A 12,742-nucleotide genomic window follows, 5' to 3' on the forward strand; every position below is an offset into this window, starting at 1 on the left:
AAAATTTAAAAAAATTTAAAAAAAAAAATTAATAAAATTAATAAAATTAATAAAAAGGGGGGCCGGTGGTTGAGGGAGCGGTAAAATTTTATTTTTTAATATTTTACAAATCTCATTCGAAAATTATTTTTTTAATTATTTAAAATTTTTAATTTTAAAATTATTATTTTTTAATATTTAACTAAATTTAATTTTAAAATTATTATTTTTTCAATATTTTAACTAAATGTAATTTTAAATTAATTATTATTTGTAAAAATTTATTATTTTTTAAATATTTTAACTAAATCTAATTTTAAAATTTTTATTTTTTAATATTTTAACAAATCAGAAAGAATATACACACAATTTGTTTTTCCTAAAAATATTCTATGTCTATGATATGCTATAATCTAAACAGATAAGATCAGATTTTTCCTCCAACAGTTAGGTAGTGCACGTGCGTCTCGGTAAAGCCGAAACAATAGCACGCAACGAATACTCTAGGGCCTCCTTTTTTTTTTCGCCATTATCAAAAGCAAAAAAAAATTATTTCTTTCCCATCAAAATCGAAATATTATTAAAATGCCAAAATACTATGAAAAAAAACATTTGTGCTAATTTACGTGCCAGTAGTTATATACCATGACAATTTCCGATTTTATGAATAAAAATTTCAAATTATATGAAATGCAAGATGTCAATTAAGAAAAAGAAAAGCAAAAAGTTGAACTTGACCCCCCTATATCTTTTACAAAAGAAATAATTGCAGAAAATAACTTCAAGTTTACACTTATGTATCAAAAACCCTCATCACTTTTAAAGAATCTTTAGATTGCGTCTCTTCCGAATCAAAAACCCTCAACTTTGACCAGGACAAGATTTGAGGCAATGACCATTACCTGTCTCAAGTCCAAGGTCGGCACGTTCGGGACAGCAAGGGGTAGCTTGAGGAGGCTATGAATATCGATTCTTCAAACGTAAATGATTGCGAAGAATGAATGCCAACTCTTCAAACCTTTTATTACTGCAATTTCGAATGAAACACTGGAAAAATAATATGAGGTATTGAAATTTTGATTGTCACATTGTTTGGCAAGGCAATACGATCAAGCTCTCAAACGACTATTCATATAACAAAGATGCCCTTTCAACATCCAATAAAAATGTATTACGCCAATGTGTACGTGAGTTTTCTTATACTTAAACCTTGCCGTTGTGTAAATATTAGAAGTATATTTGGATTTACTTTCAAATTCTTTTGTCCAAATTTGAGGTGCACAAATGTTGATTTTTTTACTCAATTTTTTTTATATGTGCTTGTGGGTGAATAACCATGTACATTTGCAAATATGATTTTTGTTATCTTCGTAATGTGGATGATAATTTCATTTTACTGGAAAAAATTTAAAATTTGGGGAAGTAAATGGAACATCAAATGATCGCTAGTATTTTTAAAAGTACAGATTAGCTTGTGAGACAAAATAAATTTCTTTTCTACAAAAGATAAATTCTCGTCATTGTATTTTAACGTGCTTTTTTAAAATGAAATCCATATATTAAATCCAGCCAAGGTGTCACTGCAAAATTTGCGATGAGACATGGATAAAGTTTTTCCAATATGAACATTCACATGGCTATTTAGTTGGCTAAGTTTTATCCACATCATATTCCAATGTTGTCTACGTTAGTTAACTATTTCCACAACTGTTCGTAAATTATGTATTCTTAATAAATTGTTTTAAAATGCAGCTGCACTTTAAAGTTGAATGAGATACTTTTCAAAAGTTATCATAATTTTAGAGGTGTTGTAACCAGTGATATATCGAAATAGCATAACTCAAATTATTTCCTAATTATACAGTTGCTGTCTACAAAACCACCCGAAAATGGAGATAGATAATCCAAAACGAGAGAACAAAATCAAGAGAGATTTTATTTCATTCAGAAAATAAAGGATTTTGTTTGCACGTGGAGAACTAAAGCACAGGCCACTTTGTTCGTAACGCGCGTCAATTCGCTTCCCTAGAATATTGCAACCCAAAAGACGATAGAAAAATTCATCAACGGATAGCCGACCGAGATGACCTACAAAATTCAAGGCATTTCATTAGCGCTTCCACGACTCAATAAGTCCGGCCAACGCCAACCGAAACGACCCGCCAAGGCTCAGAGCAACCTGAGCTTCTTCCTTCATGGCAAGCACTCACTCTCTCACCATCTTGCCCTCCCCAAGGCATGCAATGGAAACCGCCTAGATTGGGAATCGCCTAGACCGGACCGAACTAGCTAGTTCTGGACGGCTCTAGGGAGTCTTGGTCTAGTCACCGGTTCCTATTTTTGGAACGGGTGACCGAACGATCCGATTTTTAGTTTCAGGTGGGAACTGGACCAATCGGATTAAACTGATCATTTATAAATTTTTTGTAAAAAATTTTATGGACAACCCTATTAACGGGTTTGCACAAAAGGAAAATCGAAAGTGGTGCCTACCCAATATCTTTTACGGTGAAGAAAATAAATCTTGGAGCAAGATGTGACTTGCCATGCAACTGCTCCCTGACCAAAGAAGAAGGAAAAAGGAAGCTGTCTGACATCCTCTCTTTTTACGCCACTTCTTTTGTTCTATTTTCAAGCTTACATCAGAAGTTGAGAAAGAGCCTCCCTTCCAAGTTGTTTGGAATCTCCTCTCTCTCTCTCTCTCATCCTCTCTCCCTCTCTCGTCCTCTCTAGAGCAGCATGCTTTCCCTTGCGCGTGCTCTCCCTTGCCTGCGTAGCCTCCCTTTCGTAGCATCTACCTGACGTCAACGTTTGGTACTCCCGCATTCGTAGCCTCGCCTCACACCTCACTTTGAGTCGCTCGAGCCTCAACGTCATTGCCTTTCCTTCTCGCAGCCTCGCCTCCCGCCTCACTCGACATTGATGCCTTTGCCTCATGCTAGATGTCGACGCCTTTCAAGGAGTATCGCGTTACTTTGTAAACTTTAATCGAAGAGAGCTCTTGATCTGGAAGACTAGATGATGTATATTTATTTATTTTATTTCAATGTAACGACAAAAAGTGATTTGCTCCGTTGGAATCAGACCCGACCAACCAGTCTAGTCCGATTCCTAGTTCTAGGACTAGCCGGTCCAGTCCTCAGTAAAATTGCGAACTCATTCTCCGGGTCCGATTCCTAGTTCTTGGGTGGAACTTGGTCGGACCGGAAAACGATCACCCCTGCAATCCTCACTATACATCAATTCTCCAACTTGCTTCTCCACCGACCCATCATCCGACTCATCCGCCGGCAGGGCAATCCTCATCTTCTGCACCAGCAGCACCCTATTGTGCCGTTGCTCCGCGTAGAGTGGCCACGCCAGCATTGGCACACCCGTGCACACCACCTCACGCACCGAGTTCCACCTGTAGTGAGTCACGAATCCGCCCACCGAGGGTTGGCTCAGCACCTCCACCTGTGGGGCCCATTTCTTGACCATGAGCCCCCTCCCATTGGTACGTTCCAAAAAGCCCTCCGGAAGCAAGGAGGCCAAGTCCGAGTGGGGGTATTGTCTAGGAGTGTCAAAAATGTGAAGATGCAGATATCAAAGATGAACTGCATATGAGGTAAAGAACTCTATATACTGATAGAACTGAATCGATCAATTACATCAAGTAAGATCTCTTTTCTACTTCTCTCAATCTATACAATCAACTGTAGTTCTACTTCAAAGAAAATGAAAGCAATTGAGAGAATTTAGAGAATCATCTGTTCTTCATATTCCTTCTGCTACAGTAGCGGAGCTTTTATATCTTCGTTCCAGAAACCTCTTTTCACAATAGACTTAACAGTATATTGTTACAAGATTGAATCATCAAACTAACTATACTGTTATATTGACACTTGTATGGCTCTTGGCGTAGCCGTAGTCAATCTTCTGTTTCGGATTGCCAACTCGGCTTCTTCACGGATCACCAAATTCGGCCTTTGCTTTTCCTTATTTCGAGCTCGCCTTGTTTCAACTTCAGCTTACTTTGCTCTGTTCTTGCTTCAACTTGTTTTGCTCGTTTCTTTACTTCCATCGCATTTGTAAACCGTGGTTTTGACTTGTTCTTTAACATTCCCCCTCAAATTGGGAATGAGAAGACGACTAATTCCCAATTTGACTCGCATATGATGATGTACTTGTCGTGACAACGGTTTAGTAAAGATATCAGCAAGTTGGCAATGACTTGGAACATATCGTACCTGTAATGAACCTGAGGAAACTTTTTCCCGAACAAAGTGGAAGTCAACTTCAACATGTTTAGTTCTAGCATGTAAGATGGGATTAACAGTGAGCGAGATAGCTGACTTATTGTCATAGTATAGATGAATAGGAGGTTTAAGAGAGCAACCAATGTCTCATAGAACAAAACTGATCCAAGTGAGGTCAGCTGTAGTGGAAGCAAGAGCACGATACTCGGCTTCGTAGAGGATCGACTTACCGTTGGTTGCTTCTTTGCTGCCCAAGAGATTAAATTGGATCCGAGATATGTGCGAAACCAAAGTGGTTGATCTTCTAGTGTCGGCACAAACAGCCCGCCAGTCGCATCCGAGTAACCATAGAGATGCATAGTGCTTCGGAATGGATGAATATTCCAAGATCAACAAGTACCTTTTATATATCTTAATACTCTCTTTAATTTCTGAAGGTCTGCAAGAGTAGGTCAGCCGCATCTTCTGACATAGTATATTTGTGGCATAGGTAATATTTGGACGAGTTAGTGTGAGGTATTGGAGACCACCGACCAAACTTCGATACTTAGTTGGATTAGACAGAAGAATGGGATCAGTAAGCAAACCATTTGGTCTCAATGAAAGTGGAGTAGAGATTGGTTTACAATCCAGCATATGAGCTCGATTCAGAAGATCAATTGCATACTTCGTTTGGCAAAGAAACAGATTGTCAGGAGCACGCTTAACTTCAATGCCAAGGAAATAATGAAGTGCACCTAGATCTTTCATGTGAAACTGAAGACCAAGAGAGTTGATGAGGTTAGAGAGCATGTAAGATGAACTTCCGCTTAAAATGATGTCATCAACATACAGCAGTAGGAGAATTGTTTCTGTTCCAGTATGTAGGATAAACAATGATGGATCAGTGGAGCTACAGAAGAAGCCATACTCTAGTAAGAAATTGCTGAACTTTTCAAACCAAGCTCGAGGGGCTTGTCGAAGTCCATAGAGGGATTTCTAGAGAAGACATACATGATGAGGTCTCTGTGAGTCTTTAAACCCAGGAGGTTGTTCCATATAGATTGTTTCACTTAGGGTACCATGTAAGAAAGCATTTTTAACATCAAGTTGATGAATTTCCCATTGTTTCATCATTGCTACAGACAAGACTAGTCGAATTGTAGCATGCTTAATTACAGGACTGAAGGTTTCTGTAAAATCGATACCTACTTCTTGGTGAAAACCCTTGGCTACAAGTCGAGCTTTCAGTCTATCAAGACTGCCATCAGGAGCAAGTTTTTTCTTAAACACCCATTTGCAGCCGATGATATTTATTTGATTAGTTCTAGGAACTAACTCCCAAGTGTTATTCTGATATAGAGCATTCATTTCATCTTGCATTGCTTGATACCATCCCTTGTCTGCCAAAGTTGATTTTACTGATTTTGGTTCACTAGGAACTTTGTATTCAGCTAGACAAGCATATTTTGGATTTGATTTAACAATTCCAGACCTCAGTCTAGTTTGCATAGGATGGATAGAACAAGTACCTTGTGTGTTTCCTGATGTAGAAGTGGTTTGAGTTTGCTCTGTATCACTTTGTGGTATTAGAACAGATTCTTGATTCGAATATTCTTGTTCCTCGCATTTGCAGCTACAGAAGGTTCAAGATTAGCCGATGCATTATTAGAAACAGTCTGCATCACATTACCAGGTACTATATTCCCTTGTGGTATATCTATCGAATCAATTGTACTGAGTCCACTGTCTTGTACATCAGGAACTATATGAGTTGATCTAGTATTTTGCAAGTGCTCAATAGGCTTATTGGCTTTTGACTGGTTCTGTTCTGTATTATTGAATCCAGAGACTCCTCTTGTCCATTGGTTGTATAGAGCAGATCATTGTTGATGCTCAGCTGTGACTAACTGAGTAAAAGGAAAGATTGTCTCATCGAATACTACATGTCTACTGATATAGACATGTCCATTAGTAGGTAAGAGACATCTCGTAGCCTTTGTGTCTCTCACTATATCCTTAAAAATGCATATGAGAGATCTTGGATCGAATTTATGTTGTCTATAGGGCCTGAGGCAAGGATAACAGGCAGATCCAAAGACTCGTAGATGAGCATAATCTGGTTGTTGTTTATACAGTTTATAATGAGGTGAAGTCATGTGTAGCTTTGTTGTAGGAAGGATATTGATGATATAGACTGCTGTCATAAAGGCATCTACCCAATATTTCAAAGGTACTCTACCATGATATAACATTGCCATGCCTAATTCAATCACATGTCGATGCTTCCTTTCGAGATTCCATTTTGTTCGGTGTGTAAGGATAGGAAATACTCTATTTTATGCCACACTTTGCTGTAAATGATTACAAGTTTGATATTAGTAAACTCGCCTCCTCCATCACTCAAATATTTTGATCTTGTGATCAAGTTGATTTTCCACCAGCTTTTGAAATATGACAAAAACATCATAAACTTTTGATTTCTGCCTCATTGGATATATCCAGCTATATCGAGAAAAGTCATCCACAAAAACGACATAGTAACGAAATTGTTGAACAGATCGCACTGGTGCAGGTCCCCAAACATCACAATGTATCTTTTCTGGGGGAGCACTAGATGTATAGTTTGAAGATGAAAAAGGTAAAGCTGAACTTTTAGCAATTTGACAACTGCTACACATGTTTTGAGCTTTTGAATTGTACTGAATGAGTTGTTGACTTCGTAGAAGCTTCACTGTTTTTAAACTGGTGTGGGCAAGCCTTTGATGCCAGACATCTTCTCCCACTTCCTGTTGAACCTGAGTGAAGTGAACTTCTGTGATTTTAGGGTCCACTTGATACAGCCCCTTGATTTTCCTTCCTAGCTTCATTGTTGTATGATTGTAATTGTCCTTCATATAAACCCCATATTTATCAAAAATAAGAGAACAGGGATAGTCATCTGTTAACTTTGATACGGAAATCAGATTCTTTTTGATTTCAGGAACTACTAGAACATCTTTTAATGGTAATATGCTTGTTTTTGTATGCAGTAATCCATTACCAATATTTGAAATCGACAAACAGGATCCATCTCCAATCATAACAGTGTCAGTACCACTATATGCAGAGTAGTCGTGAAGCATACCAAGTTCTGCAGCAATGTGAGATGTAGCTCCTGTGTCTGGGTACCATTCTGTACCGTAAGGTTCTTCAATATGCATGGCTGCTAATGTAGTTGGTATTTCCTCTACTTGATATGAGTTGTCAAAACGATACCAACATCGAAGAGCTGTGTGCCCTGGCCTTTTGCAAATTTGACATTCCAAAGGACCATTACTTACTGGTTTCGAGCTCTGCACATACTTGTTGCTAATTGAGCTTTGTGGTGGATAGGATCTAACACCTTGATACCTTTGAGAAGAATTTGTATATGGTCTAAAACCCTGTCCGTAGTTAGACCAGTTGTCCTTAATAACCTGATCTTGCTGTGTTGTATTCAGATTATTCTCTTGATATTGATGATTCCTTCCTGATCCAGAAAAGTTACTCCCATTATTCCTTTTGTTAGTAATTTGTCCTCTGCCATAGTTATGCCCACCTCGAATATTTTCTCTTTGGTTTCTGAAATTTGGCCTTTGCGGACTTATTCTAGTCTTTCTTTGTCCATAGTATGCCAGGTTAGTATTGAGCTGATTTACAGAATATGTTTGTAGCCTAGTCTCAAACCTTTCAAGTTGAGAAATAACCTCATCATATTCTGGTTGAGGTTTGAGACAAGACATGGTTGTTCTAAAGCTTTCATATTCGATCCTAAACCTTCAAGAACTCCAAACATCCCGGTTATGTCATCAACCGGTTTTTCAATAGCATTTAACGATCACAAATGGACTTGAACTCTCGAAGATATTCACTCAATGATCTATCTCTTTTCCCGCAAGCTTGTAATTTCCCTCTTAATTCGAACTCCTTTGCTATAGATCTCGTGTGAAACGATTTATAAGAGTTTGCCATATCTCGAATGAAGTCTCTAAGCCAATTATCGACTTAGAATATTTTCAGATACTTTTCTCCACTTATCCAGATGAGATTAACTAATCGGTCTTTATCCAATCTAGATAATCGGGGTTTATTTCTTGTGTTTGCCTTCCCTCAATCTTAGCTTGTATCGTTTGTCGGAGAAGATGTTTCACCATTAATAAACCCGATTAAATCTTGACTCTTTAGAAACCTATGAAATTGAGCTTGCCATAGTAGAAAATTCTCCTCTGTCAGCTTGATTGTAACAAAATTTGCTATATTCACATGAATCGGAAATGAATACTTCTACACTCTGGTTGTCATTCTATATACCGAGACACTTTGAAGATATGACAGAACAAGTAGGTGAGCTTTGAGTATCTAAAATCAAACCTTTGAATATCGATTCTTCTGAGGTACTGTTGAACTTGATCATGCAGCCTCTGTACAAGCTTCCTGTACAAGCTTTCAGCAATGGAGAAAGAAGATCACGAACTACCAAGAAGATTGCTCTGATACCATGTGAAGATGCAGATATCAAAGATGAACTGCATATGAGGTAAAGAACTCTATATACTGATAGAACTTAATCGATCAATTACATCAAGTAAGATCTCTTTTCTACTTCTCTCAATCTATACAATCAATCGTAGTTCTACTTCAAAGAAAATGAAAGCAATTGAGAGAATTTAGAGAATCATCTGTTCTTCATATTCCTTCGCTCGATAGCGGAGCTTTTATATCTTTGTTCCGAAACCTCTTTTCACAAAGACTTAACTTAAAAGTATATTGTTACAAGATTGAATCATCAAACTAACTATACTGTTATATTGACACTTGTACGGCTCTTGGCGTAGCTGTAGTCAATCTTCTGTTTCTGGATTGCCAACTCAGCTTCTTCACGGATCACCAGCTCAGCCTTTGCTTTTCCTTATTTCGAGCTCTGCCTTGTTTCAGCTTCAGCTTACTTTGCTCTGTTCTTGCTTCAGCTTGTTTTGCTCTGTTTCTTTACTTCCATCAGTATTTGTAAACTGTGGTTTTGACTTCTGTTCTTTAACAAAAAACACCTGACCCGAACATGACTCGAATACGAAATAAGTATAGTACATGTTTCGAGTCTTAATATTGCTCGGATAACAGATATAAAACAGGCAGAATACATGTTTCAGGTTGAGTCAGGGTTGGAACATTGTTCGACTCTCGACACGTCACTTATGTGAAACCCGAACACGTCGCTTATGTGAAACTCAAACACGTTCCTCATTCCCAACGTCACAAACATTCGAGAAACAGAGAGTGACCGAAACTTCAGAGCTCTTCCCTCGACTCCGCCGCCATTGACGGCTCTTCCTCCTCCGTGTTGAATCTCCTTGGCCTCTTCTCGTCCCTTGCGTCCATCCGACGCTAGGGTTTGCAGATTCGCCCAAATCCCCTACTGCCCAGCAACGGCCCTCTTTCAGCCTCCGTCGCTGACATTTGCAGAGGAGAAAAGTTTTGATCTTTCTCGAGGTGGGTCGATAGAAAAAAGGGACAAACTTGGGTTGATTTTTCCTGGAGCCGGACAAGGTGACTCTTGATATCCATCGCCACTTGCAGAGCATCGGAGTCTTCAAGACTAGCCCCCAGAAAGTGATGATAACCGTTGCGTTGCCTTTCTTTTTGTACCCTTTGTTTTTGGTGTTTCCATTTCGACTACGTGATGAAGAAGAAAGTGAAAGGGTCGCTTTTTATTTTCGTTTTTTTCGTCGATTTTGCTTCTTTAGGTGAGCCCGATAATAAGAATGGGAAACGACGATTTGGGTCTGCTGTGGCTGAAGCCAATGCTCTTGGGGAGCTACTTCGTGACTTGGAAATAACCCAAATGGCTTATTTCTGCTTGTCTAACTGTCTTTTCGTTGTTCTTTCCAAATTCCAGAATAGGTTTATAAGAAGCTCTTGTTTTAATCTTGATTGATTACGTAATGATGTGAGGATAATACTACTTTCCAATCATTGCTGAATTTTTGTCATGGCAAATTAAATATGTTTGATTAATAGAGTTTTCTGTGATTAGTGCCTTCACAATTGTCTTGGAACATATGCCAATGGATGATTTTCACAGGTTGAAGAAAAAGAGAATAGGCGCGATGACTGCGTTTGAGATTAGGACTTGTCAGTTCAAGATTAGGTGTAACTATTGGAGAGAATATGGATTGTTACATGGAGGTCTTTAGGTGACACAAACCCTTGATTTTTTTGAAGCAAGATTGATGACAGACCCTGCATGGAGTACCTCGTTTGCTACAGAAAACAGAACATTAACAAACTTTCTAGTCTAAGGACATGAGTACTAATTCTTTTTACCAAATTTGTTGCATTAGAAATTATATTTGCTTGTTTGAGAGCATAGCCAATGCTGGTATTATTTGCGTTTCTATGCTTCATTCTTGTCTGGAATTTTACGTCTTTCTTTGATAGAAACCATTATCCTGAACATGTTTACATTATGGTTGTAGTGTGCGAATTTAACAAAGTTCTTATCTTATTGCCTACAGTTGGGCTTCTGTCTCCTCATATTCAAGCTACAGTTTGTCAGGAGTTTCCACCTCTTTGGTATGTATCCAGCAATTTGCCAGGAGTTAGAAAGAAAATTTGCTTTCTTCCCAGATAGTCTCTTTAGTTGGGAATGCTACTCCCCATGTTAGACATTTTTCTACAATTTGTTAATTTTAGGATGAAGCCTCAGTTGTCTATGATTTATGGTGGATTGCTCGCCTATGGGTAAGTCCGTTTTCAATTTCTGCTTAAGGTAAAAGTTCCTAAAGCCTTAAGGCTGAAGGTACCATCTTTCAGATTTGTTGTTCCTCAAAAGTTAAATGGCCTTTTACTTCAAAAAATCTTACTAGAGAAAGGGAGGGGAAAAAGTGAAAACCCATAACCTGCCCTGGACCGACCCGACCCGAATTTTCAATTTCAGCTCTAATGTGTTTTGGGTCGGATAACATCAAAACCCAACCCAACCCATTGACACCCCTAGCATTGTCGACTGGCGGCCTTTTGGTTCTTGTCCTTGGTCGGGTGATGGACCACCCACAAGAACAGTTGACCGCTCCTCTCCAGCCCCGTGGCTATTTCCGTCAACTGTTCCACCGAGAACACGCCCAAGCCCCCGAAACACAGGAACACGACGCTCCCTCTTGGCTGCGAGTCCAGCCACATGAGAGATCTAGCGATCTGCCATTGTCATCTCCCTTGCTAGAGATCAGCGGCCCGATGCAGTAAAGCCGTGCAGTAGGGCCACCGGGCACACACTCGCCTTCAAGATGGCTCGTATAGCTCTGGGCTCGTGCTTTTCGAAGGTGTTGACAATGATCCTGGCAGAAGTCTGCATCTCCAGGGATGAATCCAAGAAGCCCTTGTAGGCCTTGTCATAGCGATCCTGCATTGGCTTCGCAACATCAGAGGGCGGCATAGGCGGTGAGCCGTGGACATCTGTGGGGGCGTCAAAGTCTTTAAAGCTCTTGGCAAACTTGTCGTGAAGAGTTGGGACGTAAAGGAAGAAGTTTAGGTAGCCGGTGCCCGAAGTGAAGAATCAGTTGCAGGGGATGCTGAGCTTGCGTGTAATGGCGACGGCAGTGACGCAGAAAAAGTCGATGATGAGACCGTGAACGATATGGTTTTTGGAGATAGAGGTGAGGACGCGGCGGACATTGGGGTTGTCGAGGCGGAGGAGCTCGCTGGCGAGGGTCTTATAGTTGGGGGAGTTGGTGGAGAAGTCGGGGGTAGGGTGGTGGCAGGGAAGTAGTGGAAGGCAATGGAGGGGACGGTGTCGGAGACAGAGGCGATGTAGGCGGTGGTGGAGCCGGTGTCGTACGCTTGGTTGGTGCCGAGGATGTGGATGGAGAGGGAAGGGCGGTGGGTGAGGAGGAGCTTGCCGAGCTCCACCAAGGCGATGAGGTCGCTGATGGCCGGTGAAGGATAAAGCACGATTGCTTCCATCATTGTTTGGGTTTTGTTGGTGTTGCTGGAACGACGATGGAGCTCCCTGAGACCGAGGGTTTTGGTGAGATTAGTTTGTTTCTTTTTAGTCTGGTTCAGAATTAGTCTACTCGAGCTCGAAGTATCTTTGATGCGTGAGGGAACGGCTGACACAATCAGTTGAAAATTTACTTATGTGAGGTTAAAGTATCGGCCCGATAGAGCTTTAAACATGGACAAATTTTGATATGAGTGCAATGTATATAATAAAATTGGATCTGGAATATTGTATATACATAACTATTTTCAATAAAACTTTGAATCAAATAGCATCTCTTTGGAAACATTTATATCGATTGGCGCACGTGTCGGGTAAAAAGAGAAAATGACTGGGAATTGTTTATATGAAATGTGATAAAGAAAAATCAGTTATAATATTATGAAGTACAAATATATTATTGCGTTATTGATGATTATAATGCAATTGAAGATGTAATTTGTAACGCATTTCTTATATATATTATTTAATTTTTAAGGACACTTATGAATTACTTTTTGGTCAGTTCAATAATCAATCATAGTGAATCATG

The 12,742-nt window shown here is 39.5% G+C and overlaps 1 pseudogene; it reads right to left on the reverse strand.

The window, feature by feature from the left end:
- Positions 1–2,089: 2,089 nt before the first annotated feature.
- On the reverse strand, positions 2,090–12,176 carry LOC104415312 (annotated as a pseudogene).
- Between the last annotated feature and the right edge of the window lie 566 nt (positions 12,177–12,742).

This window comes from Eucalyptus grandis, chromosome 1, assembly GCF_016545825.1.
Source record: "Eucalyptus grandis isolate ANBG69807.140 chromosome 1, ASM1654582v1, whole genome shotgun sequence".
In the NCBI taxonomy this organism is placed as follows: Eukaryota; Viridiplantae; Streptophyta; class Magnoliopsida; order Myrtales; family Myrtaceae; genus Eucalyptus; species Eucalyptus grandis.